Source organism: Apis laboriosa, unplaced genomic scaffold (genome assembly GCF_014066325.1).
Source record: "Apis laboriosa isolate Shangri-la unplaced genomic scaffold, ASM1406632v1 scaffold69_cov144, whole genome shotgun sequence".
Lineage (NCBI taxonomy): Eukaryota > Metazoa > Arthropoda > Insecta > Hymenoptera > Apidae > Apis > Apis laboriosa.
The window spans coordinates 1,328,311-1,353,256 of NW_025224165.1; the positions used below are offsets into that span (position 1 = coordinate 1,328,311).

A 24,946-nucleotide genomic window follows, 5' to 3' on the forward strand; every position below is an offset into this window, starting at 1 on the left:
ATCAAAATCAAAAGACTAGAACCATTATATAATCATTTGAAAATTATTTTAAGATAAATTTAATATTGTAATTATATTATTGTATATATCATTCAATTGTATAATAATTTCAAGAATCGAAATTGACAAATATAATTATTTTCCATCCTCTTTTAGATTTATTTTCGCAAATATGATGTAATAAATATTGAACTAATTAATTATAAAATTCATTATAAAATTTAGAACTTTATAAATTGTATGTAATATGTTTGTTTTTTAAAATGAACTTTATAAATTGTAATATGTTACTGTTTATTTATCAAATGTTTCAATTTCTAACCATATTTTTTCAACAAACTTCATAACTACATGTGTATTTCTCATCTACGTTACCTATATCTTCAGATGAATATAATTGCACATCACCATTGAAAAATACCAAATTCTATTCATCGATGATATGAAAATTGAAACAAGATACAGAAAAGCTTTGAAAAATTTCGACAAAAGACAATTCTATGATAAAAATGATAAAAATGACAATTATAGGTAAAATAGACAGAATTTATGTACTTTACGACTTGATGTTTTTGAAACATCAAAATAAAAAATTTGAAACTTGAATTTTCTTGCCTATTTCATTTTTAGTATAGTACAATAGTAACGAAGAGACAATACTCGCTCTTTGCCGTTGATGGCATTTATGGTGTTTTTCTCGCATCACAGTTACATAAGCGTAGATCAGCATCTTTGAAATACGTTTGATGGTATGGTATGTGTCTTGATTGTGATCCGGTATAATTATTTCTACATCTTATCACAAGTAATCGTCGATCCTCCTGCTCGTCCTTGACATATGGAACTTCTGTAACAAGGAAAAGTGCATAAGTTATTTACTGTTTTCATATATTTATGTTTTATATGTTTATAAAAATGAATACATTAGAATTTCTTTTTATATGAATTTCAGGACTCAACATCCTTCACGTAATCAAGTTTATATAATAAGAAGCTAGCTATGATTTTTCGTCTAATAAATAATTCATATAAAACAATTTTACGAAAATCAATAATAATATATCAAATATTATAAATTTAGAGACAATTTTTCAAATATAATAACTATTTAATGATTAATGAAATAATTTTTTATTTATATTTGTATTATAAATATATTTTAATTATATTATATTATAAAGACGTTTATATAAGTGATATTCGATAGTATTTTAAATAATAAAAGCTCAGCTAGAGTTCAAATTAGGCATTATGTAAAATTTCGTTCGTATAAATATTTTTATGGTAAATTGTATGTATATTTTTTATTGTTGTTATTATTATAATTAGCATTGACTATTGCTAATAATTAATCTAGAATTTATATTTTAAAATATATTTTGAATTGTAATATTATCATAAGTTCGAAGTAACTTAATATTAATGATACAATAGAGAAGATTATTTTTAATTTTTTCAATATTTTTTATTGATAATAATAATAGTATGAAATATATATTTCACAATATATTACAATATATCACAATATATATATATATATATATATATATATATTTGAATTTATTTATAAGCTTTCTAACAATAATATCGTAATTCGTTTTTTCATTAATATTATTTATTAATTCTTTTGTATTATATTGAATTAATACATTCTTATTATCTTTAATATATTTCTTCATTGTATAGTCAAAGTAAAATATAAATATTTATACATAATATAATAACTTTTTCTTTATTTATAAATTTATCAGTATCATTTTATTTTAAAAGATTAGAAACTAAAATTAAATCTTATATTTATTTTGATGTTGAACATAATAATTAAAAATTGTATAATAAATATTCATATTTATGTTCTACATTTTTATTGTATATTTTTCTAAAATTGAATATATTTTTAATGAGATTATTAGATTCTACTTTTTTTTTTTTTATATAGAATTTTATTAGTATTAAGTTTATATATTCTATAATGTTTTTAATATTTGTATATCTATGTAATATTTATCTTTGTATATCAAGTTGAGCCTGACTTAAAATGAATCTATATTTTATAAGTCAATATTGATTCAATATAACAATAATTTTTGAATATTAATTTTTATTATCTATAAATAATTTAAAATTAAATATTAATATAAAATAATGATGAATAAATAATCGATATTTCAAACAACAAATAAATATTTTTGTTAGTAGCATACATGTTCTTTTCAATATAATTTTAATATGATAGTTCAAAACTATTAATTTAAATATTTTGTATTTAATTTAAATCTATACATTATTATCATACATATTAAAATAATTTGCAAAGAAAACTGCCAAAATTACAAATTTAAATTATTATTATATATTATATATATTATATATAGATTTATATTACGCTATTTTTCTTTTTGTCAAATCAACTCCTAACTAAAATTAATTCTTGAATATTTTTGATTTTATAAATCATAGAAAAGATAAAGATATTTTTCTTAAATAAATATTAAATAATAAAAGATTTCAATTGTTAAATAATAAAAGATCAATTGTTCAAACAATTTAAAAAAAATTATATACAATAAATATTTATTTATATTTTTTAAACTTCATTTCTTTTCTCATAAAATTTAATGACTTGAAAAGTTTATAAAACTGTTACGTACACAATTCATGTTCATAGTATATTTGAATAGTATTATGTAATTTTTTAATTAAACTAAGATTAAATTGTTAAGTTATTATTATATTATTAATTTTTTTTTTCGAATTTCCTTTAATATCATTTCCTCCAAAAATTTGATATATCGGAAAAACTGATTTGTAAAGATTTCTAATTATTTGATTTGCTTTCATTTTTACCAAGTTTTAATTGATATTATTTTTGTCCATTTTTTTTCATTTATAAAGAAAATGCATAAATTAGAACATTATTTGTTATATAAAGTGTTAATATATATATATTTATAAGATACTTTATATATTTATAATATATATATAATATATATATAATATATATATTTATAAGATACTTTTAAATTTAAGATCGAGATTAAAATACAAAACGAAAGTATTTATTAAGTTATAAGCAATATAAATTTATGAAATGAAATAACATAAAAACAAAGCAAAATGATGATATAATGTAAATAAAAGCATTTTATTTTATTTTCACCTTACTTTTTTAGTGCAAATTTTAATTGTTTATTTTTTTATCATTGGTATGTAGATAAACAATATAAAAATATCATAAATGTTAAGAAATTATCTTACGTGATTTTATTTTTAGTTCAAAAATTCTCTCAAAGTGGATATATAATTAAATATCATCGATTGAGAATACCACTTGAATAAATATACATAGTTTGTCAATATTTGGTATGAAATTATTAAAGAAATTTAAATTCGGATGATTTTAGAAAAATAAATATTGCAACTATGGTGAATACATTCACAATAGCTAAATTAATTTAAAATAACTGTGATTTATGATTGCAAAACAACATTTTTTATTTCGTGATAAAATTTTTTACATCAATCATTTGCTTTAATCATGAAATAACAAATAAATAAAACAAGATGAAAAATAATATATAGTGAATAAAATGATGATATATTTAATATATTTGTAATAATATACAATTAAGGAAAGAATATATTCATTTTAAACTTTATATATATTGAAAATATCTTTTGTTTAAAATTTATATAGTATATAAGAAAAGAATTTATATATGAGTATATAAAAATAGATTAAAAAAATTTAAATATAAGATGATTTTGTTGATAATATGATAAATTTATAAAAAATTAAAATTATTTTAGAAATTAAAATATAATATTAAAATCACAAACTTTTTGGTTTATATAATGTCTAATAAAGATTTTGAAATTATTTTATGTCATTTTTTATTCGTTCTGCTTGTAATAGAATCCAATTTTTAACAACAATCTCTTTCAATTTTTTAACATCACTAAATTGCCTTTCACTCACATATACCTTTCTCGACAAGTCAGTTCAAACATTTTCATTAATATTCAGGTCGAGATATATCCGGGCTATTTCAGAATTATTACATTTTAAAAGTAATATGTTGAAATAATTTTGTGTTACGTATTGTAATATTATTCCCTTTAAAAACTATATTTGTTGCTTTTTATTTATTCTTTTATGTATCGTTTATTGTTTAATTATTATTCTTGTTTAATTATTATTCTTCGATTAATTTAATGTATAATTATATATTTATCTAATTTATATGATTTTATATATTATTTATGTGATCTTATTAATTTCAATTTAATATTGATATCATCATTTATAAAAGTAACAATTAGAACTTGTTTTCATCACTGGGAAAATTAAATATTTTCATTTCTTTTTCCAAAAAATATGATCAAGCAAACTTCAAATAGGTTTCCTTATATTTCTCATTTATGGACATTTATTGTTTTCGTTCTTTGCGTTTAACGTTTAATTGCGGACAATTTATTTTCTCTACTGTAGAATATTATGTATATTTCGTTATTTAAAATTCTTCTTCTTTAGTGATCTTTCTAGTGATTCTCATCAAATAAAAGATATATATCATAAAGCATAGTTATCTATTTAATATATTTTTTTTATAAGAGCGAAATCTTTTAGCTGTTTGTTTTCATAAAAATTTTTAGATTTTTTGAAAGATTATTTATAATGATTATTACATAATAATTTTGTAATTTTTATAATCATATAATATCTTAATTAAATAACAAAAAAATTTTTCTCTATTTATTATTTCATGAGTTATAATATATTTATCGATGTTATATAATAAAAAATATATAATAAAAAAAATTTATTCTTAATTATTAATTGTTGATTCTTAATCTATTGACAGAAAAGAGAGGAAAAAATCTATATCAATGATTCTTTAATTTCATGTTTTTCTTAAATTCAGCCTAAGTCAGCTTATGTTCTGATTTTTTTAAAATTCTTTCTTGCCTATTATACTATATAAATTAAATTTTTTTTAATATACCTACTTATTTATTTAATAATTAATTATTTACTTATTTCTTAATATATTAAAATTTATATAGTATATAAGAAAAGAATTTATATATGAGTACATAAAAATAGATTAAAAAAATTTAAATATAAGATGATTTTGTTGATAATATGATAAATTTATAAAAAATTAAAATTATTTTAGAAATTAAAATATAATATTAAAATCACAAACTTTTTGGTTTATATAATGTAAATATATTTTCTTTAGAGAACTATATATAAGTGCATAAAATATATATTTTCTTTTTTAAATATATGAAATATTCAAATATGTAATGTATAAAATATTCAAATATAACAAATATTTTAGTACTATATTTATTACTATTGCCTATTTAAAAATTTTAAACAATATTTTTTTTCTTTTTTTTAATTATATCAGTTTTATTCCGAAATGCAATTTAAAAAATGAAAAAAAAAGAAATAAAAAGAAAATTGAAAAATGAAATTCTTAAAAATAAAATTTCTATATGTGAATATAATATATATGACAAAAACCATTTTGATTTTTTTTTCTCAATATATTGATTTATCTATGATCGTTAAAAAATGTTGACGTAGAGAGATGACTTTTTAAATTGATTAAAAAAAGAGGAATTGAAAATGATATGTATATCAGTAAAATAACAGAAAAATTGTTAAAATACGAACAAAAAAATAAAAGCATGACGAAAGAGATGAAACAAAATATTTTAATAATTCAAATGAAATGTGAAATTCAATTAAGATACATTAATTAACTCTCAAAATAAATAGAAAATTAAATCCGAAATATTTCAAAATGGACATTTAAGAATGAGGAAAATGGTAGATAAAATAAAATAATTTATTTATTTTATAAAAAATTATTTATTTATTTAAAAAGATTAGAATTTTATAATTTTTTGAATAATTTTTTTTTCCCTTACTATATTCTTTAATATTGGAAATGTAAGTATTAATTTTATAATTTCTATGGAAATAATGTAAAATGTAATGGAAATAATTTTACTTTACTATCGTTTTATTTCATTTAAAATTATTTATAATTTAATTAATAAATAATAATAATTTAATAAATTAATTAATAAATAAGTTATCAATTAATTTTTATATATTAATTATTTTCTTATTATTAATTTATTTTGTATATAATATTGTTGTGCTTTGAGAATTAAGGCTGCAAAAATATCCAATGAATATATTTACTGTATAGATAAAATTCAATATATAATATTTTATATATATAGTATTTTTTTTAATATCTCAAAAACTAATAAATATCGGAAATTGAAATTTAACATTTAAAACCTATCTTCCTTTATGACATTCTCTAAATTTCATGTCAATCGACAATAGTCGAATTGAGCGATTTAATTCGTTAAAATTAAAAACATTTTCATATCAACGAATATATGAAATTTTCGATAAAATATGATAATATATAATAATTAATTATATATAATTATTATATGTACTATTTTATACAAATAAGTAGATCGTTTGAACATTTATTATAAAACTTATTTAAAGATTATATATCTCTATATAATAAATTCAAATAATTTAGCAAACTTTTAAAACTGTAAAAAGTTCTGAACCAATAAGTTTAGAATAAAAAAGAGTTAATATTTTTTTATAGAGATTAAAAAAATTTCATCTATTTTGATTCTGCAATTGCATTTTCCAGATGTATAAAACTGCGTAAAGTTATTCAAATTATGTTTCATTGAACATTGTTTAATATTGATTTGAATTGTTTTTTTTTTTATTTCTAACTGGTTGAAAAATATAACTTATATTCCAATCCTATGATACATTTTGCATGAAATAATATAATAAATAATAATAATTGATTAATTTGTAGATATAATTATATATTTGGTCATCATAACGATTCTATCTTGTTTTTAGAACTATTCGATATGCCCGTATATTTGTATTTATTTATTAACTAGTCGATTTAAAGTATTTGTGGAATATAATAAAATCAAATTTTTACAAACTCTTTTTTCCATTTGTTAGATTTTTTTTATCTTTTAACCATTACTTGATCATCAACAAAACTTAATCGTCACATTGTGTGTGATATAAAAATTGCTTTAAAAATAAAAGATGAGTATTTACGGAATTATTTTTTTTTTTTTATCACAAGCATAAATCTTTGTAAAATGTAATAGTGTTTAAAAAAATACTGGAATTTACTTTGAAATAGAACAAAATCTTCATAAAATGATATTATATAATATATATAATTATAAAAATATTAATTATATATTAATCTCTTTTAAATATCAATAGTTACAAAAGATGACAAAGAGATAAAAATTTTTTAAAACCGAAGATATATTATATTTTTAATGAAAAAAAGTGTAGTATCTTTTTTAAAACATAATAATTATTTTAGAGAATTTTGGGAATATAATAGGGAATATAGTATTCTATAATAATTCCTAACATTTGTATAAAAATTTTTATTACACTTTCATATATTTGTAATGATAATTCCTAACATAAAATATATTCCTAAACTATAACACATATCACAATATAAATAATAAAAAAAAATATCAAAGCATTATTTTTCATATATTATATTTAGCAATAAAATTTTTTAATTTAGAAATTAAAATTTTTCAAATTAACTTTTGGACTATTATATTGGAATCATACTGCAAATTTATTATCTTCATGTTCAATATTTTATATTTATCCAAATCATTTTTTAAATAAAACAAATTTTCAGCATAAATATTAAGAGAACGAAGAAAACATTATGGAATATAGTCTATCATTAACTGATATGATTTATAATTACTTATAAAAGTATCTAATATATTCGATATATTTATATATATAAATATATCAATTATAAAAGTATCTAATATATTCGATATATTTATATATATAAATATAATTTATAAATATAATTTTATATTCATAAAAAAAAATAAATTCGAAATTTATTTTTAATAATTATTTGTTTTCTACATTATTAATGTAATTTAATGAAATTGAAATAGCATTCAATTAATACAATTAATAAAATAAGTACAATGAAAGATTATTTTTGAACAATTGAATAAAATTTTTAAATGATTGAATATCTTTATATTCAAATGTATAATGTATTTTTAATGTAGCTGTCATGATTAAATTTTATATCTTTAAACCAATGAAGATCTGGTAAAAAAATCTTTTTCTACAATAAAACATGATTTAATCAATCAAATCATTTTTAATCAAAATTTAATCGTTTTTTTTTTCGTATGCATTAAAATAATAAAATATATCAAATAGAATTATAGTTAAAAGTCAACCATTCTCTTGAAAAATAATATTAAAGTTCCGTTAGTTCTTGAATTCCAAAGGAAGTTGCCCAAAGAAAAAAGTCCAGTAGTGTCAAACGTGATAAACGCAAAGACTACAAATGTGGAACAGATCTGTGTCCCATATACCGTATTTCAAACGTTTTGTTCAAAAGTTGGCGAATCAAACAACTATAGAGATAACCATTTTCATGTATAAAGTAAATTGAGAGATGTAAATTGTAAAACTTGACGTAGTTTCTTTTAAAAAATGGAAGGATTATTTAGCATTATTTTGTCTTTCGGATTTACAATGACTTTAATAATTTTTCTTACATATGAATTTTTCTTCTTGTAATGTTTCGAAATTAGCGGTATATGAAAAAACTAACGGTATGTTTCTTGATGCGTAGAAATCAATGTTTCAATTTATCATCATCAAATTATTAGTCGTTACTAAAGAAAATATATATTTGTTCTTCTTTTTATGAATTCTTTTTTCCTTTCAAAATTGTTCTATTTTAATATTTGTTATATTCAGCAATTAGAAATTTAGAAGCGAAATTTAGAAATTTAAGAACTCAATTGAATTTTTAAATCATGGAATTCTGAATGCGATTAGAATTTATATGAATGTATGGAGACTTTCTGAAAGATTTTTAAGAAACAAGAAACTATACTAAAGAAACTATATATACTAAGATAGGTTGTATTTGTTAATTATATAGATAAATTAGAATTTATGATATTGATCAACGGGATTAATAAAAAAATTTTGATTAAATTTTCCGATCAATGCAGGATTAATGCTCAAATTCTCGTTTATCGATATTATCAAAAAATTTATTAATATACAAATAATGATGCATTTAAAAAAATGATTCAAATTACAATTTATAAAATATTATAATAATATTTAATGGCAAAATTTTGCCAAATAGTATGATGAATATTCTAAGATAATTTTTGTTTGTAGATTATTTTGTAGATTATATTGTAGATTTTATTATATAATTATATTATTATTATTTTTTGAGTTAATTTTTTAAATAAAGGAAAAACGAAAAAGCATAAACGAAATCTTGTAATTTCACTTTCACTAATATGAATTTTTAATATAAAAAATTTGTTTAAAATTTCAAATAATATGATTTAGTATTATTTGAAAAAATATATATAATTTATATAAAATTTTTCATGATCAAATTATTACATATTGAAAATTTATTATTGGTCTGAAATTTCTTCTGAACATGATAAATTTTTTATTATTTTCCATGATATATTTTCCAAATTAAAAAATAATTTTCTGTTACATAATTAATAGCATAGTTATTCATTCTATGTTTTTTATTCTTTAACTACAAAATATAAATATATCAATGTTAATATATCAAATATAAATATATCAATTTAAGAATGGAACTTTAATATCAATTTTCAACAAATAATTTTTAATAATTACTTTAACATTTTTCATTTTTATAATACTATAATACAAGAAAAATAAAATTTTTTTTAAAGATTTTAATCAAACGTCTTTCCAAAGATTTAGAATACAATTGTGATAATTACAATAAAACATTCATAATTTTATTGTAATATTACTGTAATAGAATAATGTCTATAATGTATATACTTAAATTAAATGCGATATAATGAAAAAATATATTTTTACTTTAATAAAAATTAATGTAAAGAATAAATAAGATTAAAAGAATATGCAAAAGAGCAGTTTGAGTATAGATTTTTGTTAGCTAAAAATCCTGGATTCAACTTCTAAGTCCTTATAGGTCTATTCATATTTTTCTTCGGTCTTACTAGTACTTTTGAAGGAAGTACTTATATGTTCTTAGTAATTACAAAAGTAAAAAATAAACGGACTTCGAGTTCCGAGTTCTAAGTAGATCCACTTATATTTTTCCTCGTTTCTACTATTATGAAAGCATTTAATAATTAGTAAAAAGTAAAAAGTAAAAAACAAAAATTGCTTATTTCATCGAGTTTTAATATTAAAAACAATCAATTCCTTTGATTAACATTTATAGATAAAGCTTATATTATTATTAAGTATCAATATTTATTCAATCACATATTTTCATGGTTATTTTCATATTTAGGTAACATGCCTTTTATTTCATTCTTCGATAATAAATTATAGTATAAATGTCGGTATTCTTGAAAGATCATGCAATCAATGCAACTGATTTAACGATCCACGTCTTACATTCATCTTTTATATTGTCGTATGTTTCTCTTCCCAGAAATTAACGTGTTGGGAGTGTCAAAGAAAGAAAAATATGATAAAAACTTTACACACAAGAATTTGAATAGAATTTGAAAACAAAAAACAACAAATACATCTGATGCGGTATCTATATTTGTATCAATTTTACATTAATATATAAACTTAGAACTTTGAATTTCTAATATCCTTCAATTGAGATAAAACTTTTGAAATTTAGAGTTTGTATGCTGTATGCAAAATTTGTAAATTCATTCAATATTCATAAATCTAAAATTCTTCATTTCTTTAAAATCTCTATATTTCTATATAAAAATAAAAATATCGAATAGATGCGATAATTTATTATAAGATTTCAATATTTTTTATAAAAATATTTTTTATATTGCAATAATAATTAAAATTAGTAGAATAAATGATAACATTCATATAAAATTACTATTTATATTATTATTTATATTACTATTTATTTATATGAATGATTATTTCATTAACACATTTATTATTTCATTAAATATGTTTTATTTTATTATGAGTTTATATTTATTTACAAAAAAGGTTTATATAATATTAAAAGTAAATTATTTGATTTTTCTATTAATTTCGATCGACAAATTCTTCATATTATGAATTAATTTTATCATTTAAATGAAATATTAATAAATTATTAATTATTATTAAATTATTATTAATTATTAAATTATTTTTAAATTAATTTAAATTCTTTTTTCGAAATTTAAAATATTTCTAATATGAAAACATACTATTTTTAATAATATATATATAATTAAAATAGCAACACATTTTTGAATTATTGTTTGTATGCTAATAATATATTTTCTAATTTTCGCTTTTTAGATAACGTTATCGTAAAAATAAATGATTCAATACATAAATGTTATAAATGAACTCATGAATATTATGAAATGTTGCATTTATTTATCCAAAAAATTGTTTTAAAAAGACATAAAAATAAGTAATTCTTTAATTTTACGTGACATTTGTGATTTTTTGATTAGAAGCAAATTTTTATAATAAATAAAAACATCTATAAAACTAATCTTTTTCCTAACGTAATAAATATACAATGTAATGTAAAGATATACAAAATTTTTCCTTTTTCTATTATTCAATATTTAATCAAATATTGATTTTCATATCTATATATCATTAGAGAAATTTCCAAAGACATGGCATTTATTCCACTTTTCATCATAACTAATGGATCATCAATTCCGTTTGTGCATCGTGCGGTACGCAACGAATGACAAAAAACGATCGAACACTTGCTCGGCGAGCAGTTTCGTTTAACTCGAAGTTGACGAACTGACGGAGATAGAGGCGAGAAGAACGAGTAGCAGCGGCAAACAGACGCGAGGAAAGAGGGATGAGAGAGAATCCGTGCCGTCGTCACCATCGTCGACGTCGTGGCCGTGATTTACATGCAGCCCGAAGGCCGTTGTCGCGGTGGCTTTTACCGTTCTCTCCGGTTCTCTACTCTAAGCTTCTGACCGCGTCACTGTTCCTCCGTGTGCATCCGAGTCGAGTAGAAAAGGTTGGCCACCTCAGCGGACTGTCGAAATCCGAGAATTGGGTTTCGTGTTGGCGTGTTATTACGTTGTTTATGAGCACGGGAACGTAGCGAGACAGAGAAGAAAAAGTATTCACGAACGCACTGGGCAATATTTACCGGTCAAGCAACATTGTATCAGGATTTTTCCAACGGGACGAGTTTTATACGCTCGGCTGATCCACTTTGCTCTCGAACCACGACCAATCGACGCACCGCTTTGGCATGCTACCAATGACTACCAACGAACCACCGTGTTTCATTTGTTCCCCTAACATGTGACTTCTACCTACTTCCTTTACCTTCCATCTTCTTGTTTTTTTTTCTGCTTTTCTACCATCTTTTATGTGTATAATAGAATCTCGTTTATTCACATTCTAATTATGTATGAACAAATCGATGCTCAGTTTCTGACATATGAATTTACGGCTGAGATTTTATTACCTGAATTAGAGATCGAATTAGATCTCAGTTATATGAAAATTTGTTCTATGAATATTACGTTACGTTTGTTTGGCATAAAAATAGAATATTTACTTAGAAAATGTAATGATATAATCAATATATAACAAGATTAAAATTATAATATTTTTTTACGTGATATATGCTAAATTTGTCAAGTTGTAAACTAGATATATATCTTCAACAAAAATGATATTATGAAAAAGATGTTTCCCTATAAAAGTTGTATCATATAAGTTGAATAATTATATAATATCTATAAAATATAATATCTATAAAAAATATCTAATGAAAAATTATTTATGCTAAAAATATAGGTATATTATTTAATTGGAAATTCCTGAAATATTGAAATTTCAAGCATTTTATATGAAAATATATAAAATATCACATCTTTAAAAATGTATTCAATTAAAACAGATATCTTAAAAACAAATATTTTTCTTAAGTTATATGTCATAAATTGTATCATCAAATTGTATCAATGTATGGAAAATAATATGAAGAATAGATACCTATAAAAACGGATCAATTCAATCAAAAATAAGTATTTTAAAAGTATTCTTAAATTTTTAAAAAGATATAAATTTTGTGTTGACTTCTGAATAAATTCAAAATTTTCTAAAATTTAATTCTTATTATTGAAATTGATAAAAAAATAAAAATAAAGAAAAATAACTAAAAAATCTCTATTCAAATTATTTACACAATGAAGTTCTATTGTATCATTGATTTGATAGTTTTGAACATTTTAATCTTTTATTTTTATTTTTTCTACATATTTTCATTATATATATTTACATTATTTTTACATATTTATATTATTATATTTATTATATTTACATTATTTTTATGTAAGATAAGTATTTTAATCTTATTGCATATTATTTTTATTTTTTTGCATATTTTCACACATTTTCACGTAAGATAAGTAGGTCATCCCTATTACTAACTGACAAGAGCGTGTGAATTTTCATGAAGAGGTACTGTGCGCGATGAAAACGACGAGATATGCGACGAGTGGTCTTGAAACCAGCACAGGTGAAAGGTAAAGGACTGGATTGCGTGATGAGATACATTACGAGCGATTACTCCTGTTTCTCCTGTTAACTCCCTCGCGCACGCGGCGTAATGCGTTATTAAACAGCTGTTTCTGGAAGTCTAATGGGAAACTCGCGCAAATTGCTCGTTTGAGAATTGTGGATGTCCTTTGATTATTCAAATTATTTGTCATTTCTATGAAGAATATGTACATATGTTGGAAAACATTGGATTTTTATTTTTGATGTTAATTGATTAATAACTATTATTATAACTATTATTATAATAATTTTTATTATAACTATTATAATTACATTATAACTTTTTTTATATAACTAGTATGTATTTAGTATATAATAAATATTGACATATGATTTAAAACATACAATTTTTCAAAATTGGATTTATTTGTTATTGAGTTTTAAAAATTAGAATTATTTATTGTATATAATTAAATACTATATATTTACTGTATAAAATAAATTTGAAAAAATTGATGTAATTCTTACAAATTTGCAATTTGTAAAGAATCGTGAAAAAAGTAAAAGATTTTTTATCTAAATCTTTAATGAAAATTTAAAAAATAAATTTTGAGGATTTATACCAATTATATTCATGTTGAAAATTTCATAAAAATCGGTTAACGTTACAAACAATTATAAATCGCAATTTTTTCATAATTTTCATTGTAAAAAAAAAAATCTAAAAATTTTTATATCTTTCGATACTTGTTGCTTGTTTCACATCAATCAATGAAATTAATACATAAATCTTCAGAATGTGTTTTTTAAATTTTTATTACAGATTTAGTAATAAAAATTGTGAAAAATGATCTTCAGCATTTCTTCAATTTCGATGAATTGCAATTTTTTCAAAATTTTTTTTATCATCTAATAAACTAAGCTTTCTAACTTTTCAACACAACACATTAAATCCAATATTAAAAAACATTATCGTGTTTTAAAAGATATGCCAATAAAGTTACTGCAGTATAAATATTATATATATAATGTTTATATATATGTAATATTTTTTGCCTAAAGTAAAGACAAATAGATAATATGATTAAATATCAGTCTATTTTATCATAAAAAAAATTGAATTTCAAATTCAATGAAAAAATTGAAAATGATTTAAGAATGAATTTCAAATTAAGAAATTGAAATAATAGAATATTTTGATGTTCTTTAAATAATAGGATATTTTGGTATTTCTTAATCGTTGATCATCTTTGAAAAAATAAAAATAAATTTAAACATTAAATTAATTATTTTTTCAAAGCATTATTTAAGCATTTTATATGTAAATTCTAATAACAGTTTTGAGAAAAAATATAAATATCAAATGCAAAGCAAGTTTTTAATTTTTTACAAGATTGTCTGTTTTACTAAGTAACATGCAAAATATTCTCCAAAAAATTTGTAAATATAATTTAGAATACATGTTATATAAATACATAGATTTACAAATAACAATTTCAAACAATTGAATGTTTTGAACTATATGGTTTCACTTATTAAATATTTCTATTTGAAGTGATATTTTTGAAGTGAATACTTCTATATTTTAACTAATCATATAATTTATTCTATGATGTTGTTTTCGATATTTTGAATCACTTATTACATACATTGATTCTTGATTTTAAAAATTATATTTTAGAGTTTATTTTTATTTGTTAGTGATTTTGTTTTATTATATATATTATTTTTATTTAATATAATAAAAAATTCTGATTTTTAATTTTCTATAATATACTATGATCTAAAATATTTTCATGTGTTTATCATTCAACTAAGAAGATAGAACAAACTTTATTTGAAATTTTAATTTATTGATATTTGAAATTAATTTAAATGTTTATCTAATCTTATCTTTTAAAAAAATATTTAAGAAAAATATTAGTTATATAATTTGAAATTTTTGATATTGAAATTTTGTTCCAAAAAGTTAAATAAAAGTTGTAACAAAGAAAATATTAATTACATTATTTGAATTATTTGTAATAATAAAGTTCTATATTACAAACTTTTTATTTTTATAATTTTATTTTTATTAGATTTTATTTATTATTAGATTTTATAAAATAATTTTCTCCTCTTTATTAAGTTCTATTTATATTATAAATGCTTTTTTAAAATTTTGATTTTCACTATATAATAATTTTATATAACAAAAAAATTTAGATAATTATAATTATATAATGATGAATTATATAATGATAGAATTATATAAATGATTCATAAAAATTAATCAAAATTTAAAACTAAAAAAAAATACAATTTTTAAGTAAAATTTTTCAGAAATAATATTCCAAATAATATTATCCTATGAATTTTCTTGCTTTATTTTCATAAAATTTCATAACGTAATAAAAAATTTCTTATATAATATTATTAATTCATCAAATGTATATTTAAATTGTAACAATCGAAAACAAATTATTTGCTATTTTATCATGTTTAATTTGTTAAATACGGATTATTTATATCATAATTCAACGATCAAAAATTCACTTAAAAATTATTCCTATCGTATTAAAATTTTATTGTATTTAAGTTTCTTATCAATTTTTTTTATCGTGAACTACGAAAAGATTTCCAATTGTTAAAGAATATGTGCAGAAATGATACAGATCAATCCTTGTACATAAATTTCATACTATATCAAGGATTTATTATTAGCATAATTCTTTCAAGACTCTTCTCTTGATCCTGTTTCGTAATTTCATTCTGGTGTGTCTTCTTTTCTCAGACAAGGTCCATTCTTATTCCCGTCACGGCTTTGAGTAGCGTCATTCAGGAGACGGTATTTGAGCATAGAAGTGAGGAATGAAATAGAAAACCGACGGACGAATATAAATGAAGAAGAAAATGAAAGTAATGGATGTCAAGAAGTCGATAAGAACTTCATTTCGTTTCATGATTATTGTACTTGCATCGTTTAATGTAATATATTTGAATCATTTTAATATTATGCAATTATACATATATCGTTACACTTAAATATGATAAAAAATGAAAAGAACAATTATAGTTATAAATCATGATTTTAAAATCCAATTTTCGATTTTAGAAACATATCGCAATTTTTCAAATGATTAAACATATTGATATTAATTGAATGAAATTAATTTTTCACGGGTTTGAAATTTCTGTGTTTACGTTAAAAATGGGTTATGGATTTTTTTAAATGTGTTAACCTAGATGTTTTAATTTATTTATTTATTGAAATTTTCATCGTATAGAAATATAAATATATATAATATATAGTGAAAGTGTAAATTTGTTTCTATGAATTTTTACAAAATTGTGAATAAGAAATTAATTTTTATTGCAATTTTGTTTTTTAAAATTTAAAAATAACATAATTTTCTGAGAAATTTTCCATTAAAACTAAATAAATGTCAATAATAATAATAATTTATATCATATATTTAATATTATTATTTGTAAAATACATTGTATAGGATGTTTCATACTTTTTGAAATAAAAGTAAAATATCAAAAACATGATCTAGACTTGAAAATAAGAATTTTATATACAGATTGTTAATACATTCTTAGGACAGCTTGGAGATTCTAGAAAATAAGCACAAAACTTGGTTGATTGTGTATATTATTTATATTGATTATGTTGGTTTGTTAGTTGATTATTAGTAAAATTATTTCAATTTATGTTATATTTGGATTCATTTTAATTGAGAAAATCTCAACAATTCATTAGTATTGATTATTTTTATAAATATAAGACGAAAATTATAAAAATTGAAATTTTCTTTATCGCATAATAATTCTTTTTAAACTTTGAATTTTCTGTCATCTCTTCGACTCTATTATTGAATGTATCTCGCTTTTTCTGAATATTTTTCATTTTCATCAAATCATTTTATATTCTCTTATTTTGTTAAGCTATATTTGAATCTTGAAAAAAGCATAAAGTATTGAAATTTTCATTCAAATATTTAATGGATGATTGATATTTCTATAAAATATCAAATAATTTTTATCTCAATAATATTAATTTGTTATCATTTTAAAAAAATAAGAAAGTAATATCAAGTATACCTAAAATATTGACTGAAATATGAACAAAAGCAAATAAAAACTTTTATTTAATAGTTTTTCAAGTAATTACTTGTTCCATATAAAATAAAATATTTATTAAAAATAATATTTATTTAAATTTTTCACTAAATACGTAAAATATATATATGTAATATTCATTGAAAACTTTAAGTAAATTTTAGCAAGTTTATCTTAATTTTAATCTCGCTTGTCTTAATTTTTTTTTAGTCATAATCATAGCATTGTTCATGTAAATTCGAGTTCTCAAGATTTACAAAAGTCGGAAAAATTACAATTTCTAGAAGAACTGTATCTTCAAATTCAAAGAACATCATATTTGATAGATATGTTTTTGAATAACGTAGATAAAATTAGAGATAACGAAAGAAGAAAATATTTCCGAGATACATGGTTAATCCTGAAGTTCAACTAAATATTCGTGAAGATGTAGATTTTGATCAGAATACAATTAGTCAAACAGTAAATTAAATTGCAAAATCTGTATCAAATGCCAAAACTGGATTTATTTAATAATACTGATTATATTTTAATAATCATAAAAAGATTATTCATTGGTTTCTTTCTGAAAATTTAATTTATTTAAATAAATACATAATCAGAATAATATAGGTAAATTAATTATATATATTTAGAAGTGGTTCGAATGTTTGACATGTAAAATTAGCGGAATAATCACATTTCGAAAAATCTATTTCCGTTATAAAAAAAATAAAACAGATATTTGAATCACAAATACTGCATTTATTTAATATTTAGCATTTATTTAAGATTTATATAGCATTTATTTAAGATTTATCATCTAAGTATTAATAAAAGTATTAGATACATAAGAAATCTCAATCTTTGCTTTTACTTATACTTAAAACTTATAAGCATTTATTTATTTTTATAATCCGATGACCAATGATATGATTCAATATTTTCCATTCGATATCGAATTATTTGAATATCACCAATACATTAATGTTTAGAAAATCGATACAGAATTTAGATAGCAAAGGAGGGAAGAAGGGAGAAAATAGGGGTGGACATTCTACTAGCATTTCGAAGAGTCAGTCATTCATATATACAAAAGCTCGCGCCACTCTTTGCCCGAGAATGAAAGATCGGGCGTCGATGGTAAAACGTGCTTCCCTGGACTTTGCTAATGGATTCCGCACTCTGATTTCACCTTGTTCTTTTTCTCTTTTTTATCTTTTTCTTTTTTTCTCTTTCTCTCTTCTTTTTTATTCCATAGTCCACTTAAATCCCATGTACTTTCCATGTCTTTGTCCAAGTGCGTATATTTGGCGTTCTCGTGGAAAGCAATATACATAATTGAAACACCTCCAGAGAACCCTTTAGCTTCAATCTTCGGATACAGAGGAGAAAAAATCCGTTTATTGTGTATTTTATAACCGAACGCATCCGACTCTATTAAACCTGAAAGCAATTAAGCGTTCGTTTGTGAAAAGAATCGATACTTTCTCGTTCAATCGTCTTGCTCTTCCGCGGAAAAAGAAGGGAAGCGGAAATAAATTTAACACCATCGTCCGTTTGTCATTGATAAGATAGAGAGATATTCTCTTTAGAGTACTTCAACATTTATTTCGTCTTTTCCTTTTATTTTAGCAGTATAAGAAGATGTCTGCTTTGTTTGAGTCTGAAATCTTAACTTTTAAGATTGATGAATGAATTAGTATTTGAACTTATTAGTATTTTCTATTTATATCGTTTATTTATAATATGAGGTTTAAAGTTTATATATAGAAATCCATTAAACTGATATAATAAAATAAAAGATAAAAGAAAGTATCAAGGAAAATGAAATTTTATGAAATGAAACATATGTATTTATTTATTGCATTTCCGTCGATTTGAAAAGTTTGAAAAATATAATTTTTTTGTTTTTATATAATATATATTTATATAATTGTATTTTTAATTACTATTATAATTTTATAATTGTAACTATATAATATACTAAATTTTATAATTTCAACTTCAGGTTTTGAAAGGAACTTTTTATTTAACTTTTTTAACTATGAATATGTTTAGATGATTCGAGATAAAATACAATCCATTCCAAAAAAGTTTTCATACTAAGAAATTCACATACCATAAAAAATTTGATTTTAATGAAATTTTTTTATGCAATTAATTTTCTGAAAAATCTTTTTAGCTGCGTAAAATCAATTCTCAAATTTTTATAATTTTTTTTATTTTTTGTATACAAATTTTAGAAATATTTTTTACAACAGGATAATAAAACTGAATATTTTATAGTTTTAAATTAATTAAAATTTTACTTTATCCTGTATCATTACAAAGTTATATTTTTAAAAAATGAAAATAATAAGTGATATTTCATTAATAAAAAAATCATATAATATGGATATTATGATCCATATAATATAATACATATAATCTTACAATTTTATATAAAACAGAATTTATTCGTTTTGATTTAGACACAATCTATATATATATATAAATTGTTATATTGTTATATATAGATATTGTTATATATAGATAAATTGTTCTAAATATTTAAAAAATACAAATACATATATAACTTTTGAAATTAGAAATTAATTAATCTGATAATATCTAAGTTAATCTGATAATATCTAATTTTTCGTCTATATCTAATTTCTCGGATATAATTTCAAAGCATGGAACATTGATTATCTCCCGATAATTTATTTTTATCCAATTTTAGAATTATATAACGAAGAAAATCCCATCCATCATCGTTCCTTTAATACTCCAAAGCAATTAACTTTGTTTCTATTTAGTACTTAAATGATACAAGAATCTCGTTATTGCGTTAATACCTCCTATTAATATAGTTTCTAGGTGATAATTAGTCATTGATATCGATTTAAGACATTTATCAGATGCTTTCTACGACTAATCTCTTTAAATACTATCGTTTAACCGGATATGTTTTATCTATAAACAGTTTGCAATAACAAGAACAATATAGATATTTATATTTCGGATTGTTGTATCATATTTTATGACGATGTTCTTTCATTCATCAAATTTCTATGCTGGAATGTAATAAACGCTATAATAAATAAACGCTAAATTCTTCATTCAAATTTCTATGCTGGAATGTAATAAACGCTATAATAATATTTCTCTTTTTAATTTATATCGATTTGACATTTATTCCGGATGAGCTACATGTTATTTATTAATAAATTTATACTATTAAATCAATAAGTGATTTAATTAGTTATCAACAAATTATTTTTATTGATAAAATTTATAAATTTATGAATGAAATTAATTTTAATTCAAAAGTATCCTTGTATATGTTTAATTATTATATTTAATTATTATATTATTATATATATGATTCATTTCTACTATTTCATGATAACATTACATGACTAATTTGCGTTATATATATTTACATATTGACTTATTTTTGAATATAAATAAAATAAACTTATCTACAATAAATATTTTTATTAATATTAAATGCGTATTGTCATTTCTAGAAAAATGATTAATGCTATATAGTTATATATATTATATTAATCTTAAAATATGTATAAGAAATATAAATTAATATTAAGCCATCTTATAAATAATGTAATCTTCTTTAATTTAAAGATTTTATAATAATCATTTCTTGGAAAAGAATGCAATGGGAAAATTAATACACAAACTCTTTTGTTTAGGATAAGATAACAAAAAAATTAAATAAATATTTCAATTTTAATCCATATTAAAAAGATTAATTATTTCACTATAATGCATGATAAATATCATTAATTTCATCTCTACGTTTATTTACTATTTTATATTTTTTAAAAAAAATTTATTTTGTTTCATTCATAAATTGATTATGTTAAATGAAATATGGTTATTTATTAATAGATTATTTATGAATCATTATAAAATGAAATAATAATAATAATATTAATTTTATAATTATTATTTCTCAATTAAACAATTAAAATATTATTGATTTTTTCATAAATTATATAAATCAAAATTTTACTGTATTTTAAGTTTATTAAGTATAAGGTATAAGCTTAAGTATAAGTATAAGGTTAAATATATTAAGTTTTATATTAAATTTACAGAAATTTACAAAAATTACAGAAATTATTAAAATTTCAAATATATATTTGAAAAATAGAAAATAATTATAAGACTCAAAAAAATAATTTTTTTAATAGTATAATTTATAATTTTAAAATATTAATAAGAAATTAAAAAAATTATTTAGAAAAATAATTCGCTTAGATAATTTATTTTAACTATATAATTTAATAACAAAAATGATGTATGAATATTTACTGTTTTTGAATAATGTTTTATTCAATATATCATATATTTTCTTTACTTCCAATTTTAAACTTAAAATTATTTAAATTAGAGAACTATTTTAGAACTATTGTATATTTTTGTACATTTTTTCAAAATATTAATTTTATTTATTTTTTAAGATTTTTATTAAAAATTACTTTATTTCACGTTTAGCCTTTAATTAGAAAATAAAAAAATGAAACAATTATAGAAAATAAAAAAAAAATTAAATTAATAAGTTACAATTAAGATAAGAAAATAAATTAAAAGAAACATAGATTTTTTATTGTCTCTTAATTAAATAAATTAGAGGTACTATAGCTGTATACTTTACGAGTTGTATATTTATATATATATTATATATATTATTATATTTATATATATATTATATTTTATGATTTGAAACATTATTAATGAATTTTACTTTTTGATTTTACGAACGCCAATATGTATACATTTTATCAAAATTCTTAGCTTATGAATTATACTTTTTAAAAGAAATTTTAAGAAATTTTAATTAACATTCAATTAAAGATTTATGTATATTGAACAATGTCTTCATTCCAACTAATGTAAAAAAATCGATGAAAATATAATAATAATAATAATGATAATAATAATAATAGTTTGATCATAATAATAATAATAATCATAATAATAGTTTGATTGCAATAAGCCAGCCAATTTATTGATAAGTAATATTTAATTTCTATAAGTAAAGTATAGCGTATCCTATTTGGTTCCAACGAGATCCATATACGGGTTACGTACAATATACGCGTGTAATTTACCATTCCGTGAGGTTCCAGCGTGAAGTTATTAAGCTGGCACGAGCGGCCGTGTCCAATACCAAAAGTGATAGAATTTAATTTAAAAAATAGGTTTGTCGGTGGCACCGTCGCATAGAGCGTACAATTTTTTATATTTTTAATTTTCACTGGAGTCGTTTCTATCTGTCACTGACATACCCCATCTCTTTTCGGAACAAACAAAGAGTGAGAAAGAGAGAAAGAGAAAGAGAGGAGGGGAGGGGTACAGATCGGGAGCTATCCTGTCGATGTATGATCTGGCCGTTGATATATGGTGGTAACGTGAGCAAAAATGCGAGGCCGATTGAATTACATTGAGTTACGTGTCGTTACGCAACGTACCTACGGACAGAGAGAAGCCTCGATAAATTTATAGTACGACCTTTTGGTTACGTTTGATTTTGAAAAATCGTCGCCGTTCGAAATTACGATCTCACCCACGTCCTGCGCGTTTTGGCACTTGCGCATCGACTATATTTATTTGTCCCACGTGTTCTCTCAGAGAACATTTCATGCATCTTTTTCTCTCTGTCTCTCTATTTCTCTCTCTCACTCTTATTCCTCTCGTTCACATTGCCTCTATCGTGCCACCTATTTCTCGGTTTCTCGATCGCCGATCTCTTTTTCTCTCTTCTTCTCTCTCTGCTTTCTTCGTCGATTCGGCGTTCCCGATTTCGGATGCCCCCGCTTTCCGGCAAAATATGCGGGCCGAAGAAACGACGCTTTATAATATCACGACTGACACTTATTGTTATGCATTCTTAAGTGATAAATCTCGAACGAGCCGCGGAAATGTTCGAAATTTCGGGGAAAGCGCAGTCACGACGCGAATTTTCGACGCTTACAACCGGGCCATGTGTTGATCTGTATCTGTTCGTAATCATGTAAGTTACATGCACGTGAGATGTATGGTACTAATGTATGGTTTAATCTGTCAAATTTTTCTTAAAAAATTATAATTTTTTTAATAATAGATAAAATATAATTAAGAAAAAAATAGGATATGTAATATATTATTTGCAAGTTATTATTTTAATATAAGATAACTTTTTACTACTTATTTTATTATTTGTTATTTTTTAATTATTGTTAGATTTATCGTAGAGATTAATGACAAAAATAAATAAACAATTAAATAGTAAGAATATTTAATAAATTTTTGCTATATATTTATACTATGACGTTAAAGATTCTAAAAGATTCTTTAAAACAAACAGTTAAAAATTGATATAAATTTCAATTGAGGTTTATTTATTAGACAAGCAATTGAAGTTTACATTAGATGAAGTAGAACGAAAGAATAGATAGAGCGAAGAAGCTTTATCTCCGTTACTCTTTATTTCGTTCTGTCTCCATTCTACTATCTTTATTCCACATCGTGCAAAGTTAAATTATTTACAAGTTAATAAATAAATTTCAATTAATATTTTTTTATATCAATTTTTATATTTATTTTGTTCTCTAAAATCAATATATATATAAACGTTATATGAATATATTAATATCCTGCATGTCACGAATATGATCGTTACGGTCAAATAAATCAAAGAATTGATGGAATATGAAAATTTTTTTAGACCAAATTATCACTGATAGATAAGAATAATAATATAATTGTGAAATTGGGAATTTAATTACGTAATTGATTTCAGAAATATATAAAATAATATGAAATATAAGATAATAATATGATTATAAAACAAAAAATTATGATGTCTAATTAAAAAAAATCTCTCTATTTATATTTTTATTTGTCTTAATTTTATTAAAATTATTTCGATAATTGAATTTGAAAAACATGAATTTCAAAAACAATAAAATTTTTTTACACTATCGAAACATTTTCTCAATTTAAACAAATATTTCCTCCTAAATTTTTAGCATACTACAAACAAGAAACAAGTGAACCTAACCATCTTCTTAGCCAGCAATACAATTACCAAGCGATAAGAACAAAGACTGCTCACTGTCCAAAGTCGATTGAAAGAAAACCAAAAAACAAAGAAAAGAGAACAGACTTCTGTTCGCCAAAAACCATTCCCTTCAAGCTCTAAGTTCACCATGCCTTCGACACTATTGCCTGCTTAAAAGACATCTA

General features: G+C 20.9%; 1 protein-coding gene across 1 annotated transcript in view; it reads right to left on the minus strand.

The window, feature by feature from the left end:
• Positions 1-242: 242 nt before the first annotated feature.
• LOC122719043 (forkhead box protein O) overlaps positions 243-24,946 on the minus strand; it is a 334,732-nt gene continuing 310,028 nt past the window's right edge. Inside the window, exon 8 of the mRNA XM_043944569.1 lies at positions 243-847. The gene's annotated coding sequence lies outside the window, so the exon portion shown is untranslated. The remainder of the gene's footprint in view (positions 848-24,946) is intronic.